Source organism: Clupea harengus, chromosome 12 (assembly GCF_900700415.2).
Source record: "Clupea harengus chromosome 12, Ch_v2.0.2, whole genome shotgun sequence".
In the NCBI taxonomy this organism is placed as follows: Eukaryota; Metazoa; Chordata; class Actinopteri; order Clupeiformes; family Clupeidae; genus Clupea; species Clupea harengus.
In genome coordinates, this window is record NC_045163.1 from 25,513,480 (window position 1) to 25,532,030 (window position 18,551).

The 18,551-nt window shown below is 50.2% G+C and overlaps 1 pseudogene; it reads left to right on the forward strand.

Moving 5' to 3' along the window:
* Positions 1 to 18,551, forward strand: part of LOC116222985 — a 99,449-nt pseudogene that overhangs the window by 50,157 nt on the left and 30,741 nt on the right.

The following is an 18,551-nucleotide window of genomic DNA, read 5'->3' on the forward strand; positions in this document are numbered from 1 at the left end:
TGTGTGTGTGTGTGTGTGTGTGTGTGTGTGTGTGTGTGTGTGTGTGTGTGTGTGTGTGTGTGTGTGTGTGTGTGTGTGTGAGACAATGAGCTACAGAGGAGGAGAGCCAATTTCAGAGATCCAGAAGCCTCTCAAAAAGGCTCTTTTTTTTTTTTTTTTTTGGTATTCCTTTCTCTCCGCTTTCCTTCTGACTGGGAATGTTTTATTTATTTTTTGAATTCTCTCTTTTATTTCTCTCTCTTTTTTTTTTCCTGTCTTTACTCAGTTTCTCTCTCAGCCCTGTTTGCCCTTTAGGCGGTAATCCTCCAGCTCGCTCCTCTCGTGATGGGACTCCAACAGTGAAGAAATGAAACCTGTTTCTCTTCCCCTGTTTTCACTTAAGCCACTTATCTGGAGTTTCTGTATCAGTAAGGGATAGTGGGACAAGGGAGAGTGAACAAGATGGAGCGAGAGAGAGAGAGAGAGAAAGCGGAGGACAGAAATACAGAACTAATTAATCAGCCTTTTTTTTGCTGAGCTTCAGTGCGACAGCTGATAAGGGGGGGGGGGGGGACAGGAAGTCCCTACTTTCCCTTAGGTTGTCCCTACTTTCCCTTAGGTTGTCCCAGCCACCATACTGTCGGTGTTGTTGACGGCGCAAAGATTATCTCCAGTCGGAATCTTCCACACAAACCCATCCCTGCCTTCCACCTCCTGCCTCTGTGTGCAGCGGGGGGGGGAGAACCGGGCGGGTCCTTCCCAGTGAGGTCCTGGCTGTTAATAGCCGTCCAGGGATGTGCCAGTGAGCTGCTTTGCTGGCCTCTGCACCCATGCTGATAGCAAAGCCACAGACGTTTGTACAGCGCTGTACAGATAAGAATCGCAGACCGTAGATGTATAAATGTGTTTACCTCCGCTCGGCTGCTGAGGCCCCTGCTGTATCACGGGAGCGATCGGGGCCCTCTGAGACCCCTGCTGTATCACGGGTGCGATCGGGGCCCTCTGAGACCCCTGCTGTATCACGGGTGCGATCGGGGCCCCTCTGAGACCCCTGCTGTATCACGGGAGCGATCGGGGGCCCTCTGAGACCCCTGCTGTATCACGGGTGCGATCGGGGCCCTCGTATCTGCCATGACCAGACAGAAGGTGACAGCGCGGAAAGGGCCGTTGATGTTTAGTAGGGATGTTGGGTCCTATTCCTCCAGTGCAGTAGTGTTAGTATGATGTATGCTCCTGCTGCACTCGTCGTCGCATGAAGGCATAAAGTCTTTGTCTCCGGGGCAGAAGAATGTAAACGCACGTAGTGGGCCGACGCGTTCATCCCCCGCGTGTGAGAAAAGAGCTGTCTGTGTCCCCGTGGGAAACTCTGCACACACCCAAGAACAAACGGAGAACCACAAGATGCCCATCCCATGTCCTGCCTCCCTTAAGGCGTACGGAGTTCTGTGGAGCTGGAGAGCGGATGTTCTGCTCCCCCCAGCTCCCGTCGGTCAGCTCCGCTCAGCTTCCTGGGCTGTGCACACACACACACACACACACACACACACACATACACACACACACACATACACACACACACACAAACGCACACACACACACACACACACACACACACACACACACACACACACACACACACACACACACACACTCACACTCACACTCACACACACACACACACACACACACACACACACACTGGGGACCCTCCCTCACAGGAGGAGCATCTGTGAAAGCCCATTCCTTCTCTCTGGCTGTGCCCAGGCTTCATGTTGGAAGCTAATGCCCCCAAACGAAGACTAATGAGGGTGTCCAGCTCACCACTGCGCTTTGCTGTGCGTTCCCCACCTCTGCACTTTTAGAGAGGGAGGCATGGGCCCCATTAACTATGCCCTATGCTCTACAAGCTCTGGATCTTTTGGACATTGCTCCCCCCCTCCCCCCCCTCCCCAAACCCACCCGTCCACTTACCTCCTCTCCCGCCCTGCCTTCCGTCCTTCCTGTATCCCACTCCTTCCTGTCTCTCGACCTGGCTCCCTCTCCTCCTCTCCCACTCCTCTCCCACTCCTCCTCTCCTCCCTGTCTCTCTACCTGTCTCTCTACCTGTCTCTCTACCTGGCTCCCTCTCCTCCTCTCCCCTCTTTATGTAATGTAATGTATGCTTGTCTTGCATGGGATGTGTAGGCAGGGAGCTCTTGTCTTCATTCCTACCCAGGATGTGATATGTGTGTGTGTGTGGTTTTTGTTCTTACCTTGTGTGTGCGTGTGTGTGTGGTCTCTTGTCTGGGGTGTGTGTGTGTGTGTGTGTGTGTGTGTGTGTGTGTGTGTGTGTGTGTGTGTTATTGCTAGTCCTGTGTGCTGCATTCTAATCTAAGTTAATGCATGGCACGCTCTCCCCCCTGTGTTCTCTGTGAACTGCTTCTCTCCTGCAGGAGCGGCAATGAGGAGAAGCTCATGGCACTGCTCACACCCCTCAACGTCAACTGCCACGCCAGCGACGGCCGCAAGGTGAGCACACACACACACACACACACACACACACACACACACACCCACACCCCTGACAGGCCCTGTGCACTCACCTCTCCTCTCATCCCTTTCATCTCTACACTGGACTCCAGCAGCCCAAGGTGTACCATGTACTTTCACACGAGTGAGAAGATCAGACACACACACACACACATACATACACACACACACACACACACTTTTCTCTGTAACCCTGTGTTCTCAGTGATTCTGCTGTTGCACCATAAAGCACACTTGTTCAAGGACACCAAATGCTGCAGGATGTAAAGTCATGTGAAGACACACTGGTGGCGGTGGCTTAGCACGCGCTCTGCTAGCTCAGAGCTAGCTCTGCCACAGATGCACTGATGTGAAGCCACACTGGTGGCAGTGGGTTAGCATGTGCTCTGCTAGCTCAGAGCTAGCGATGTGAAGCCACACTGGTGGCAGTGGGTTAGCACGCGCTCTGCTAGCTCTGAGCTAGCTCTGCCACAGATGTGAAGGCAGCAGATCAGGCCAAGAGCAGCAAATACAGAGAAATGAATCAGCGAGTGCCTCTTTAAACCTTAAAGGCACGCTTTTGGGGTTGAATAACCTTTTCATGGTTTAGAGTTGTGATGGTGCTCTTGTCTGACAGTGTGTGTGTGTGTGTGTTTGTCCCTTCTTGGAGCAGTTCTGTACTGAAATGATGAATAATTAAAAATGAAGAGCACAGCCGTTTTGCAGCCTTACAAATGAAAAATGCAAAGTTAGGGCAAAAGCAGAGTCTGAACCACAGTCAAGGCGTTGAGTTAGTCTTGCAAGCTGGTATCTCTCTCAAAACACACACACACACACACACACACACACACACACACACACACACACACACACACACACACACACACACCCACACACACACACACACACATAGATGGTGACGACACGGTTAATCGTGTCCAATCCCCATGAAGGCTGGATCCTTCTCTAAGCGATGACTTCAAGGTGCCTCTCCACAGCAGTGTCTCCCCTTCAGATGAATATATCTATGAAATATAGCACCCACCATTTATTTTCATTGGTCCGTCTATCCCTCCATCCCTCCATCCAGTTGAGTTAATCCTGGAGCCTGCAGCACATTATGGCCCTTATCTTTATTACCACTTCAGGCCCTGGGGCTGTAATACACTGAGATGTGACACCGGCTCTGGTGGGGGACTGATCCCTGTTAAACGGCAGCGGCGTTCCGGCGCTCCGGCTCTCCGGCGCTCCGGCGCTCCGGCTTCCCTGAGCCAAGAGCGAGGGGTCGGATCCACTAAGAAGGCTGTCGGGGTAAAAAAAGGGGGCAAAGGAAAGGATTGAGGCGTCAATTTGGAAAAGGGTGTTGTTTGCCAAAGCCTGGGAAAAAGGGCTTACAGCAGGTGACAGTGTCTCGGCTCACAAGGGAAGCATCTCAGATTGGCTCCTATCGATCCAGTCGCACGGTGTGTGTGCGTGTGTGCGTGTGTGCGTGTGTGCGTGTGTGCGTGTGTGCGTGTGTGCGTGTGTGCGTGCGTGCGTGCGTGTGTGCGTGTGTGCGCGTGTGAGTGTGTGTGTGTGTGTGTGTGTGTGTGTGTGTGTGTGTGAGAGTGTGGACGTGCGTGTGTGTGTGTCTGCGTGCGTGCGTGCGTGCGTGCGTGCGTGCGCGCGCGTGTGTGTGTGTTTGAGACACCCGCCCAGAAGGGATGGTTAGATGGTCATCCGGACTAGGTCACCACGCTGTTTGGCACGGTTTAGACTGATTTTATGGAAGGGGCTGGGCATAAGCCAAACGAATAAGCAGAGAGTATTTCATTGCAAACGAGGATTCACTCGCTTTCGGGGACCAGGGGCTTGCCTCTGCGGTCACCACATGTTTTTGTTTTAAATATGTAACCCTGAACATGAAATATTGCTGTTAATCTCAATTAAAATGCAAAAAAACCGAATTATTTATGGCTGTGATGCTTACTGTACATGAGAGTAGACATGAATTTGAAATGGTGTCTCTACCCCTGTTTTGAATTGGCAGTACGGAGACCAGAGCGCGGTCAGACATGTTTATTTGTCGTAATAGCGTAAGGTATGGCTCCATTCCCTTAACAGTGGGTTTGGTTTGGGTGTGATAATGGTGGAGTTTGGCTGCTGATTGCCTGCCTTATACTCTTCATGTTGTGATTTCCACTCGGTGCATTCCGCTCCCTTTCCTGCCGCTGTGCTGCTAAGCGCGCGGCTTTGTGCTTGATTTGAATTCAGCTCCACAAGGGAGTCCATGATGACTGCGGCAATCATAATCAACGCGTGGCGATGCCGGTTCCCGTTAGAGGAAGCTGTCGTACGCATCACATCCTCATCAGCGCCCTGACTCGTTACTCTGCCCACGCCGTTCGCTTTTAATAAGAATCTTTTCCTGTGTGTGTGTGTGTGTGTGTGTGTGTGTGTGTGTGTGTGTGTGCGTGTGTGTGTGTGTGTGCTTTTAGTAAGAATCTTCTCCAGCTCCCGCACCCTGCTCTGCTGAGCTCTCCTGAAAACTAGCCTTGGTTTCTGGTTGCTCTCTATCTAAAGTGCCTGCAGGGAGTGTGTGTGTGTGTCTAAATTTGAGGAAAGTTTAGGATGCACCCCCCCTTCTCTGCTCCTTCAGCTGAGGGGAGACGAAGTGATGGGCGCGTTTAAAGCAACCGTATGCTAGTGTGTTTACGGTCTTTAATGGACATTTTGTGAGTAATTGGATTTCATAAGGAAAGCAATTTCATCTTGATGGGATATGGTCGTGTTTTACGGAAGAGATTAACACATCTGTCGATTCGAAAAACGTAAAAAGGGCCGTTATGACTTGTTATGTCCTCAAATATATGACCAACATGCATCAGTTAGCAAGCTAGTGGCAAGTGTGCAATTATAGTTTGCCATGCAAGACTGTTGGCTCTTAGCTTCTTTGGGGTAATTCATGATCTGCACAATTTGACCGTGTTGGCTCTCTAGCTCAAGACATGTTGCCAATGAATCAGGTTTCCAGATCGCCTGCTTTGTGTGTCGGGACCAGCGTGGATACAGACTCCACAACTACACCCATAGCATCCCCCATCTGTCTGGTGTGAAGAGCCTGAAGAGCCTGAGAGCTCCAGACGTCCCCCGCTCGTCTGCTTGTGTTTGTGCCAACCGAGTTCCCACCCCAGACAGTCACACGAGGTAATGGAGTCACTTTTTTTTTTTTTCGAGAACTTGCAGTAAGCCCCACTCGCATCAGACTGAAGAAAAAGCCCTGGCCTTTTCTTCTGGTCATGAAGAGCCGTGTCACCCTGGCAGAACCCTCTCCGTGGGAGAGAGGATGGTCACCCAGGGTCTCACTAATTGGCAAAGCGAAGACTCTTTTAGTACTCCATCAGGGACGTTACCCCGTTTCAGGCAGTCCTTCAGCTCTAACCTCAAGAGCCATTTGAAGTTTTAGGCACGATATGGGGCGCCTTCTGCCTCGTTTGGCCTTACTCACACGCACACTCTCTCTCTCTCTCTCTCTCTCTCTCTCTCTCATATTCTCTCTCTCTCTCTCTCTCATATTCTCTCTCTCTCTCTCTCATATTCTCTCTCTCTCTCTCTCATATTCTCTCTCTGTCATATTCTCTCTCTCTTTCTCTCTCTCTCAAGCGCATACACACACTTTAGGAGAATAAAGAGGCCTACATTTTGTCCTGTTTGTCAGGGATAATGGCGCCGGGTGCAGGCTGTGTTATTCTGGAAGGTTCCCCCTGCACCTCTGTTGTCTTTTTTGCTGATTTGGGCTATTTTCAGCCCCTTCGTGAGTCACAACGTCTTTGTCTGCCGTGTAATTGCAGCTGTTTACCCCACAGCTGTGTCTTATGCTGGGTAATTGCATTTTATAGTGCTCTCACAGGAAGAGAACCTACCTGGCAGTGGGCTTTAGTTGACATTTTCTCTCTCTTTCTCGCTCTCTCTCTGTGTGTGTGTGTGTGTTTGCGTGTGTGTACGTCCGTTTTATTTGTAGGCTAGGGGAGTTGCTGCATCTTTATTGAATAGTCTATTCCGTGCACATTTCTGCCACATCCCAGTGCTGATAACATAGGGACTGCGGGGGCCATAAAGTAAGCCTGGAGAAGCGAGGACTAAGCCATTGTGTCCTGCTCCAGTGTGTAAATCAACTTTGACCTTTAACCTTTTCATCTCGCTCATCTCCCCGTCCGATGGGGAAATGGCGGGCGGTAAACGGCCTTTACAATCTACTCTGTTTGTATTGCGGTGCCCACTTTCCTATGCCAGTCTGCCAGCCCCGCATAACGAACCCATCAACACACATGTCTGCATTGCTCGGACAGGCATTGGCTGAGAGAGAGAAGGGGAGAGAGAGAGAGAGAGAGAGAGAGAGCGAGAAACTCATAATCTCACATAACAAACCCATCAACACATACATCAACATTGCTCGGACAGACAGTTGCTTCCAGAGAGAGGAGAGAGAGTGATGGGGGGAGAGAGAGAGAGAGAGAGGGAGAGATGGGGGGGGGGAAGCCATATGTCAGTTGTGGAAACTCAGCAGGGATTCACCGTTGCCCATTGTTTACGGCTGCTGGAACATGGCGTCCCTGCCCGCCTGTCTTTGTGCAGCGGGGCTCTTTGATATCCTGGCTGGAGACGGAGTGTGCTCAAGGCCCGCTCACGGCCCGCTCTCCTGCTGGGCGCTAATTAACCAGAGAGGGATCCGCGCTCACCGCGCTCGCTCGCTCGCCGTCCTCTCCCCCGCTCCTCTTCTAGGGCTTTTCTGTTGTTGTTCTTCTACACTTCTTTTCCCCTAGCTGTCTTTCTCTTGGTCTCCCTCCCTGCCTCCCCTCCTCCTCCTCCTCCTCCTCCTCCTCTCTGTGTACTGTGCTCTTTCTCTATATTCCTCTCACAAACAAAGAAAGACTGTCTCCCTCTACGATTAGGTTTCCTGACTTTCTGTAATGAATTTTACACTCCCAGCCCCTGCTGTTGTGGTCGCAGACATCAAACGATGTGTTTTTTCTTCAGATAATTGTATATCTGCTTCATTCGCTTGCCTTTTCATAGGCCAGTGTGAATGCAGTGGTGATGTGGTCGTGAAATTAGACCTATTACCCAGACTTCACGGCATTTAGAACGGTAGATTATTTTAATGTCCGAAGGAGAATGTAGCAGAAAGCAAACGCCACAATACCATGGTGTGTATACTTGTGATATTGATGATGATGATGATAATTATTATAATCGTAATTGAGCTACATTTATGGAGAGGGTAGTATAAATATTTTCCTATTAGTACCAGCACTTAGCACTAAAACACGGGAGAAATCTGGTAAAGGATGCTACGGTCTACTGACCTCTTCATCTCTCTCCTTTTTTCCGCCTTAGTTCTTTCTCTAACACGCCTGCCTTTCTTGTAACATTAGTGCGGCGCTAAGCCACTGCTGTCCGTGACCACAGGGTTGCTCGGGTGCAGTGTTGCTTTGAGGACGGCTGTTATTGAACCGTAAGTGAGGAAGCCTATTCTGCCCCAGTCCATCAGTTAGAGCGCCATATCTGCAGCACGTAGCAGCAAACACACACACACACACACACACACACACACACACACACACACACACACACACACACACACACACACAAGCACACACACAAGCCTATTCTGCCCCAGTCCATCAGTTAGAGCGCCATGTCTGCAGCACGTACCAGCTGAGCGGACTGGAGGTCTCTGAGTGCACTCACACACTCACTCACACACTCACACTCACACACACACTCACACTCACACACTCACACTCACACTCACACTCACACACACACACTCACACTCACACTCACACACACACACACTTACACACACACAGACACACACACACAGACACACACACACACAGACACACACACACACAGACACACACTCACACACACAGACACACACACACACAGACACAGAGACACACACACACACACACACAGACACACACACACAAGGGACTCTTATTGCTGTCCTAACGATGCCCTGGGAGCCTGTGACACTCCCACACACTTTCCCGGCGGCTACTCTCCCAGCACCTTAGTAAATACGTAACTACGTGATTATATGGCAAAGGGACAGTGTAAATGAGGGTGCTGTATAAATGAGTTAGTGTTATTGTTCTTATTTAAACCTCCACTCACTACACACAGTTCGGTTTGAGAAATGACCAAGAGATCCTATGGGCCAATTTGATTGTAGATCTTTTTTTTATAAATATTTAAAAAAAAAAATGCAACATATGTTGGATATTTCACTGCCATTCTAGAACTGGACATACTGGACTGTCCAGCAGACCCATGCTCTGTCCCTCTGCCAGCAAGTATACTTTTTGTATATTGTGTTTGCCTTCGTGTTGTTGTATTCCTATCACTGTTTGTCACTCCACTGGTGCATTAGACTATAAATCCCCTCAGCCGACGCCGACGCGGTGCCTGTCCCCAGCCTCTCCCTAGGGAAATAATTTAAGGGAACTTCGCCCTTGACTGCTCTAATCTTGTGTTCTCCATTTGTCATAAAATTTCAGCTTACAGGTGCATTATTCTGTGTATATAATGTAATACTTTTTCTCCCTCTCAACGGCGGCCATTTTTCATCAGGAATTGTTGGCAGTCGTGCCAGTCTTTTAGCTGTGTGAGTCCAAGGCCCCTGAGTTAAACTAGAGTTATTTCTCTGTGATTTCGCAACCTTGGCCTTCAAGCGTTCTCCAGCTTTTTTGGCGAGTCTTCCTCAGAGAACAGTCCAGAAACAAACAGTAGTTTCACAACGGTATAGATTTAATGGTAATCAGAGATGCTGGCAAACCTGCAAGCTTAAATGTCAAGGTTTTACTTGAGGATTTGTTTTGTTTTGTTCAAATTATCTTTTGAGGGTGACCGTATAGACCTCTAAAGAAACAAAAACAGAACAAACAAACCAAAAAAAAAAACAATCACAGTATGGCCTTTCGGTTTGTCCTACAGCGAGATGCCCCTGTCTAGGATCACTGCCTCTCTGCCTGAGCGGTGTGCTTTCGTGGTGATATATTTTCCGGAACGCTCTGTGGTTATCAGGACAGTGTGTTGAAGAGGTGTCCCTGGAGGATGGTGTGTTCGCTGGACCGCTCTGCCAGTGATACCCCTCCTCCTCCTCCTCCTCCTCCTCCTCCTCTCCTCACCCAGCCTGCCTCCCTGGTACAGACAGACACAGGCACCGCCCGCACGTGAGCAAGCGGGCACGTGAGTGCGGTACGGCCCCCCGCCCCCTCCTATCCCCCTACTTAACAGGATGGACGTCACCGGTTCCTCATACCCCCGCTACATTAGCATTAAACGCTTTAGTCGTGTAGCTAGCACTTTTATCCCAACACCGAAGGCAAGCAATTTTTGTGTGAAAAAAAATGTGTGAACACAATATGTGTGTGTGTTTTTTGTGTGTGTGTGTGTGTGTCTGTCTGTCTGTCTGTCTGTCTGTTTGTCTGTCTGTGTGTGTGTGTGTGTGTGTGTGTGTGTGTGTGTGTGTGTGTGTGTGTGTGTGTGTGTGTTCCTGTTTGTCCTCTCTCTAGTACAGTGTCCTGGTTTCGGCTCTTGGGTAGCTAGGTCTCTCCATGGGGTAGATGATGGTTGATTCATTCATAATGTGTTGGGCGATTAGGCCTGAGCCCATTCAGTCATAATGGTCTGCCCTGTGGAGGTGTGTGTGTGTGTTGGGGGGCGATTAGGCCTGAGCCCATTCAGTCATAATGGCCTGCCCTGTGGAGGTGTGTGTGTGTGTGTGTGTGTGTGTGTGTGTGTGTGTGTGTGTGTGTGTGTGTGTGTGTGTGTGTGTGTGTGTGTGTGTGTGTGTGTGTGTGTGTGTTGGGCGATTAGGCCTGAGCCCATTCAGTCATAATGGCCTGCCCTATGGAGCCTCGGCCTTCCTCAGCCAGACAGGAGGAGATGCCCCTCGTCATCCTCCTCTTCCTCCGCATCACCCTGGGAAACCCCATTCTTTCTCTCTCTCTCTCTCTCTCTCTCTCTCTCTCTCTCTCTCTACACTCATCTCCAACTTTTCTTCTTTTCCCTCCATCTACTACACTGTATGTTTTTTTTTTTCTCTCTCTTTCTTTCTCTCTCTCTCTCCCCCATTCGCTCACTCTCTTTCTCTCTCTCTCTCTCTCTCTCGCTCGCTCTCTTTCTATCTCCCTCTCTCTCTCTCTCTCTCTCTCTCTCTCTCTCTTCTCTCTCTCTCTCTCTCTCTCTCTCACTGGCTCTCTTTCTCTCTCCTGCCCCGTCTCCCTAAAGGCCAACTCGTCTGTGTTACCACAGGCAAGAGGCCATGATGATGTGCTTGAACTCCCCTGCGGTGCGCCCGACGTCTGTGACCAAAGCAGTCGTTTTGCAACCATTAGCCGCCCGCCCGCCCCGCCCGCCCGACATGACAAGGACCTCGGAGATGGCAGAGGCGAGTGGCTCCTGTAAGCAGGGAGACCTCACAACTGGTGGCGCTCTAAGCACCCACCCCACCCCACCCCCAGCCCCTCCATAGTTGAAGCCTCTCGCCCGTGTCCCCTCCTGCCCGCATTGCATCACGTCTCCGCCACGCCTATGGGGGCCCGTGCCAAGATCCAATTACAGCTGCCAGGGACGCTAGCGCATGTCTGAGGTGCGCTCCATTGGAACTAAGACATTCTTTAGACGGCAGGAGCACAGAGAAGGAGAGAGTGAGAGGCATCTGGCCGTGGTGGTCGTCCTGCGGAGGAGAGTGCGACAGTCATTACTCCCCCTCTGTGAAGGCAGATTGGCGCGAGCGGCCGGAGAGCGACCGGAGAGTGGAATGACTTCTTTAAGAAAGATGGTTGAAGCCTGAGCACTCCGGTCCTCCACCGCTGCCAAGCATGGGCTATTTTAAGCGGTGGAAAAGCACCCAAGGCAAGTCGGATGTTTTGCGTCGGTGCGTTCTGAAGTGGTAGAGGGCCTGCACAGTGAGCTGCACCTCCTCGTAGCAGAGAGTACTTGTTGGCAGTGCATCCACCTGATGGTGGTCTCCCACTCTCAAACCTACGCGTAGTGGAGCCTCCTCCTACGTTTAGCCACATTTAGAATGACGGATTCTTTTTTTCACGCCAGCTAATATTCTGCCTGCAATACTTGTCTGTGTTGTTGGGGAATTCTCATGTTTGCCCATTTTATCGTCATAATGCTATTGAAATGGTTTACATTCATTTCTTTCTTACCAGGTTCATGTCAACTGTGTGTATTTGTACACGGGAGGACTTTCAGTAGGTCTCTGTCCGGAGACTTGATGTGTTGGAGCGTTTTGTATAGCACACAACATTTTGTATACCACAACACTCGTTTTTTAATGGAGAGAGTATCGGACATTTGTCTTGCTATTCAAACTTCTGAGCAAATGTGTGCGGGCGACTGTGTGTGTGCGGGCGACTGTGTGCGTGCGGGTGTGCGTGCGGGCGTCTGTCTCTGTGTGTGCACTGGCGTCTGTCTGTGTGTGCACAGGCGTCTGTCTGTCTGTGTGTGTACATGCGTGCGTGCATCTGTGTGTGTGTGTGTGTGTCTGTCTGTGTGCATCTGTGTGTGTGTGTGTGTGTGTGTGTGCATCTGTGTGTGTGTGTGTGTGTGTGTGTGTGTGTGTGTGTGCATCTGTGTGTGTGTGTGTGTGCGCCTGTGTGCGCCTGTGTGTCGAAGATGAAGAGTAACAGAGTAACAGGACATTATTAACCCAGCCCACTGGAGAGCGCGATCACGACAGCTTCCGCAGGCGTCGGGGAGAGAGAGAGAGAGAGAGACTAATCACTTCCCCCCCACCTCGAGTCTGCAAGCGGTCCCATCCGTCACGGCCGCTCCGTCTCTCACAGCACCGCTGACCTTCCTCGTCCATCCATCTTCGTATTCCAGCCCAATCATGCCTCTCTGGTATGCACGCTGTCACTCCACTCTTCCTCCCATTGCACAGTTTAAAAGCATACATTCTGGGTTTTTTTGACAGCACTGTTGAGTCACTTTAAGACGTTGGTTTTGGGAAGCGATTTGTTTTCCTGTGAACCCAGACAGTGACCTCATTCTTTTCCTCGTTTTTTACCCGCAGTGTGCGTGTTTTTTTTTTTTTGATTTTGTATTTTTTTTTATTACAAGCTTGTGGGATCAGATATGCCTGGCCGGGTGCAATACCAAGACTACAAAGCGTCCTCATCTATACTCCTTTTACCCTCTAAAGTTTGTATTTAATTTTGTCCAAGCTGCTGTGCGTTTTCCTCCCATCATTTAATATTCATGATCAAACCAGCCTTTGAGCTGCGGCTCAGTGGGAATGTGTCTGAACATGTTTATTGGCCTCTGCTCAGAAAGAGAGCCCTGGCCCAACCTGCTCTGCTCTGCTCTGCTCTGCTCAGGAGCTTTAGCTTCAGCTCCAGAGGATGAGGCTGTGCAGTGTTAGAGGATGCTGTGGGAAGGGAGGTCCAGCTTCAGAGGATGAGGCTGTGCAGTGTTAGAGGATGCTGTGGGAAGGGAGCTTCAGCTCCAGAGGATGAGGCTGTGCAGTGTTAGAGGATGCTGTGGGAAGGGAGGTCCAGCTCGAGCTCTAAAGGATGAGGCTGGAGGCAGATGATGCTTTGCACCGTCCCTCTGTTCTGCATCCAGACACAGGCTGGGATGACTGACTGGGTTTGGACCTTCTCTCTCTCTCGCTCTCTCTCTCTCTCTCTCTCTCTTTGTCTCTCTCTCTCTCTCTCTCTCTCTCTCTGCCTCTCTCTCTCTCTCTCTCTCTCTGCCCCTCTCTCTCTCTCTCTCTGCCCCTCTCTCTCTCTCTCTCTGTCTCTCACTCTCTCTCCCTCCCTCTCTCCTTCTCTCCCTCTATGGCAGTCATAGTGAATTGCCTGCGGTGTTTTTTCTTTTTTTTTCTATCCCAGGCGCAGAGGAGTGAAAGTGAAAACCCAGCGCCAGTTTTCTGAAGCCCGCTTACCATAAATCAATCGTGCACCCCAACACCCCCCCCCCCACCCCACCCACACCCACACCCCTTTCTTTTTTCCTCTGCAACTCACATTAACATATGATGGACTTCTTTCATTTGTCAGAATTGTGGCAGAATTAGATTGCGGGCCGCGTTCAGAAGCCTGAGCATGATCCGTTCTGACAATTGGAGACGGTTCTGCCCGGCCCCGCTCCGAGCCCGACAGGGTTGTCCCCGCGGCCGTGACGAGGACGGGATCAATGATGGACTCCTCAGTGCCGCGCTGTCTGTGCAAAGCCCAACAAAAGCCCTCAAACAATTACAGAAAATGAGCTCCGATGAAAGGCAAGCGGAGGTTCTAAATTGCGTTCCTTACCGAGCGTCGTGAAAAGCACACAGTCGTGGTGCGGATTGAGTAAAGTCAACGGCGGAACCTGAGGAGGCCGGGCACTTGCAGCGCTGTGGAGTGTGAATCACCTAGAGTAGTGGTGGGGAGGGAACGTCACGTCGGGACCCTGGATATAAATGGCTCTTTCTCAGTTAAAGATGCAGTCTGTGATTTCTAGCAAAAAAAGGTTTGTTGATATTGGAGCTGAACAGCCAATCAAATTGCAACCTTACGTTTTTGGACTGGCTGGAATTGTTTGGCTCAGTCCAAGCCACTTTATTAGTTTCCCATTTCCAGAGGCAGGACTGTGTACGAACACAGGAGTCTTTTTGAGTTCACACATTTAACACACACACACACACACGCACACACACACATTGAACAGACCGCTAAAGCACTGTGAGGAGCTATCTGCTGAATTTGACACAAAGTCCCTTGAAGCACAATTGCAGACTGCACCTTTTAAGGCCCCTAATACACGCTCATGGCCAGTTTTTAGCAGGTATCTATCGTCTGTTATGTGTTTGGCAGTCTTTGGCTGATGCGTCATCCTGGCTGCGTCACAGGCATGACGTGGGATGGGTCCCCAGTAATGTATGAAAAGTGCTCTTGCCACCTTATCAGTAATTGCAGCACTAGGTGTCTTCAAGGCCTTGCCGTTAACCTTTCCTTTTGCAAACCATAGCTGAGGGACAGAACCCCGTCCCTGGTGTGTGTGTTTAGGAACCGTTTCCAGGACTGCAGGTTGCCGTGGGGATAGAGCCCTGTCCCTGGTGTGTGTGTTTAGAAACCGTTTCCAGGAGTGCAGGTTGTTGGACCCCTCCTCCTCTGCTCCCTATACGTCTCTCCCTGAGGACCGGCAGCCATCTTTATGAAGCTACCACACACAGTAAACAGCAGCATCTTAGGATAATGAGCCGGGTGGTGCTGGTGGTGGAGGTGGGGGTGGTGCTGGAGGTGGGGGTGGGGGTGGAGCAGCAGGGAGAAGAGCAGCGTGCTGGAACTGTAGATCTCACTCTCTCCAGTGAGATGTCGGCTCCGCGTCGAGGCCCTAATGTGGTATTGATCCGGTCCTTTCCGTCGGCGGGCACCCAGGATGTTCACTTGTCTTTGTGTAGCGACGGGCCGCTCTCAGAACTCCCAGGCGCCCCGAAGTCAAGACAGCCGGATGCAGAGTCACCCCTGTGTCTCCCCTTCTTCCTCTCCTGTGGGGAAGACTGAGGGTGCTCAGCAACTTAACCCCCCCCCCCTCCTCAAAGCACCTCGAGCGTTAGCGGTATTCATGGCTGCCATGGCAACAGCTTTTAGCAAGCAGTCACTGTTGGCATGGTTACAAGTCACAATTCCCAATAAGTGAAGAGAAACGGAAACAGGGACAGTGTGTGTGTGTGTGTGTGTGCGTTTGCCTGTGTGTGTGAGCGTTTGCGTGTGTGTGCGTGTGTTTTGTGTGAGTGTGTGTCAGTGCGTTTGCGTGTGTGTGTGTGTGTGTGTGTGTGTGTGCGCCTGTTCACTGACAAAATATAATTTGTTGATGAGAGTTGTGCAGCTGAGGCTTTTGTCTCCCCTGAAGCGCTCTCCCTCGTTCTCTCTCTCTCCCTCCCTCCCTCTCTCTCTCTCTGTCTCTCTCTCTCTCTCTCCCTCTCTTCCTCCCTCTCTTCCTCCCTGTTCCCATTCCCCTAGCTCTCGCTCTGTTAGGACAAGGAGCTTGTTAATTACCACTGAAACTGGCCAGCTTAATACAGCTTAAAAACAGCCCTCCTCTGTTGGACCTGGGCTTTGTTCCATCCATCCATCCATCCATCCATCCATCTATCTATCTATTCCCCTATTCACTGGAGGAATTGCCTTAACGCCACTTCAATTTAGAAGTGAAGTACACAGCAAGACACCAGAACAGATTAAATCAAAGGGAACCACTGAAGTGTGTCACGAATACCCTTGGTGTAATGGGGTGTGTGTATGTGTGTGTGTGTGTGTCTGTGAGTGAGTGTGTGGCTGTGAGTGTGTGTGTGTCTGTGAGTGAGTGTGAGTGTGTGTGTCTGTGAGTGTGTGTGTCTGTGAGTGAGTGTGTGTGTCTGTGAGTGAGTGTGTGTGTCTGTCAGTGAGTGTGTGTGTGTGTGTGTGTGTGTGTGTGTGTGTCTGAGTGTGTGTGTGAGTGTGTGTGTCTGTGAGGGTGTGAGTGTGTGTGTGTGAGTGTGTGTGTCTGTGAGTGAGTGTGTGTCTGTGAGTGAGTGTGTGGCTGTGAGTGAGTGTGTGGCTGTGAGTGAGTGTGTGTCTGTGAGTGTCTGTGAGTGTGTGTGTCTCTGAGTGTGAGAGAGACATAAAGAGGGAGTTTGAGCGCTTGGGTTTGTCACCGTTTGCCTAACAAATCCCCAGCAGTGCATATGTGTGCTCCTGGGCTGCCATAATGGAGCGGTTATGGCTTACACATGCCTCTCCGCATCCTGCCTCCACCCAGTGTGCGCTCACTGATTGGTGAGTTATTGTTTGACGTGTTCGCTGAGCCCCAGTAGGCAGAAACACACACACACACACACACACACACACATACACACACACACACACACACACACACACACACACACACACACACAGAGAGCGAGAGAGAGAGTATATATAGTATATATGTGTATATACGCAACAGAAACACACATATTCACATTTTCAAAAACGCACACACACCACAACACACAACACACACGTGTATACACACACATCAGAAATACACGTTCACATTTTCAAAAGTACACACAGACACCCACGCAGACACAACACACACACACACACACACACACAACATTTGTTGAGACCTGCTCTTCCTCTCTGTGACTGACTCACTGCCGTGGCCGCAGGGGTGTCAGGGGAAAGGTCGGCATGCCACATCAGTTTAAAGCATCCCTCCCTCTCAACGCGCGCCACGCCACCAGCTCCCCTGGTCTCCGCGGGCAACGAGTGCCACGCCACCAGCTCCTCTGCTCTCCGCGGGCAACGCGCCCCGCCACGCCACCAGCTCCCCTGGTCTCCGCGGGCAACGCGCCCCGCCACCACACCAGCTCCCCTGGTCTCCGCGGGCAACGCGCCCCGCCACCACACCAGCTCCCCTGGTCTCCGCGGGCAACGCGCCCCGCCACCACACCAGCTCCCCTGGTCTCCGCGGGCAACGATAGGTTGTTCAGCTTCACCTCCTTGCGGCTCGCTACGTCGGCACTCTCCGTAAGATGCCACCACAGATAAAAAAAAAAATAATAGAAATAATAATTTAGAACCCCATACTGCTCCATATGGTCCGCCTAAAAAAAATAACTTTTCCCATGGAGGGTTTTAGGTGTTACTGGTTTGATGTTCCAGGTTAGGTGTTCAAGTTTCATATCGTCTCCAAGCGGAAAAAATAATGGCTCCTTCTGCTGTTTGTAGAAAGTCTTTGTCCAGTGAGAGACTTGAGACCAACTTGGTTCGGATAAAAGGAAGTTTTGAGTGTTTGTGTGCGTTGCGCGTGCGTGTCCGTGTGTGTGTGTGTGTGTGTGCGCAGGTGTGCGCGTGGGTGTGTGTTGGGGGGGGGGTGTTTTGTTTGCTGCTTCTTGGAGGCCTACCACAGTCAGATTGGCAGGTGAAGCCTATCGCTACTATGACTGTATTTAAGCAATGTCGCCATGGTGATTAAAAACCATGTCTTATTGCCTTAGCCAACATGCAACATCCTGCACACCAGATATAATAACTGTGTTCTATTTACTCACTCAATTATACAACACACATAATAACTGTACTGTATTTACTCACTCAATTATACACCAGGAGGTTTGGTAACAGTTGCATACATGCTGATAGCATAATACAAACATAACATTGACAAATATGATGTGGAGGGTAGTTTCCCTCTGTGCATGATATTAATATGCCCATTGATCTGTCTGTGCATAGATGTGTTTTGTTTTTGTTTTTGTTTCTATACAAATGATCGTGCCACCATCTCAGTGATGATCATTTTTAAAGCCTGTGTTTACGAGCACTAATCCCATTGCTGTGAATTATACTTGTGAATTATGCTGTGGCCCAGTGACAGGATGTGGGCTGTTTTTGTTTTTGTTTTATTTTTCATTTTTTATTCTTCTCTTTTTCCCGTTTCTAATTTAATGGAATTGAAATTGATGACCATTAAATTTCCACCATGAAATGTTCAGAAAAAATGAATTGATAAAACACATCCAACCTATGTAGATGTTGGAGATTTAAAACCTTAAGCACCTGTTAAACACACTCCATACTTTAGCCTGTGTTTCTCTGGTCCTTTCGTAAATATGGCCCTCTATGTCCACCTCAAAGAGTTGTAGTCTTAAGCCACAAGAGGGCTTCGCAGCACGCATCTCTCCATCTAAGTAGGTCTATCCGTTGAGGTGCAGCCACCTTAACAGAGTTAGTTAGTGAGTAATGCCTGTTCATCTTTCATCCTGAGTGCTCAGCCAATGAGCTCTGGCCATCTCAGGGGGCTCCGCCTCTCTACACGGAGGCACTTCCCTCCCCGTGTGATTGGCTGGAGTTAAGCAGGAAGTGACTTCAGGCATATCGACACTCCCCTTCCCCTCAGGGGCTGCCGAACCCTGTCAAAAACAGGACGATGAATGACACCACCACACACACACACACACACACATATACACAGAAACACACATATACACATATACACAGAAACACACATATACACAGAAACACACACACACACACACATAC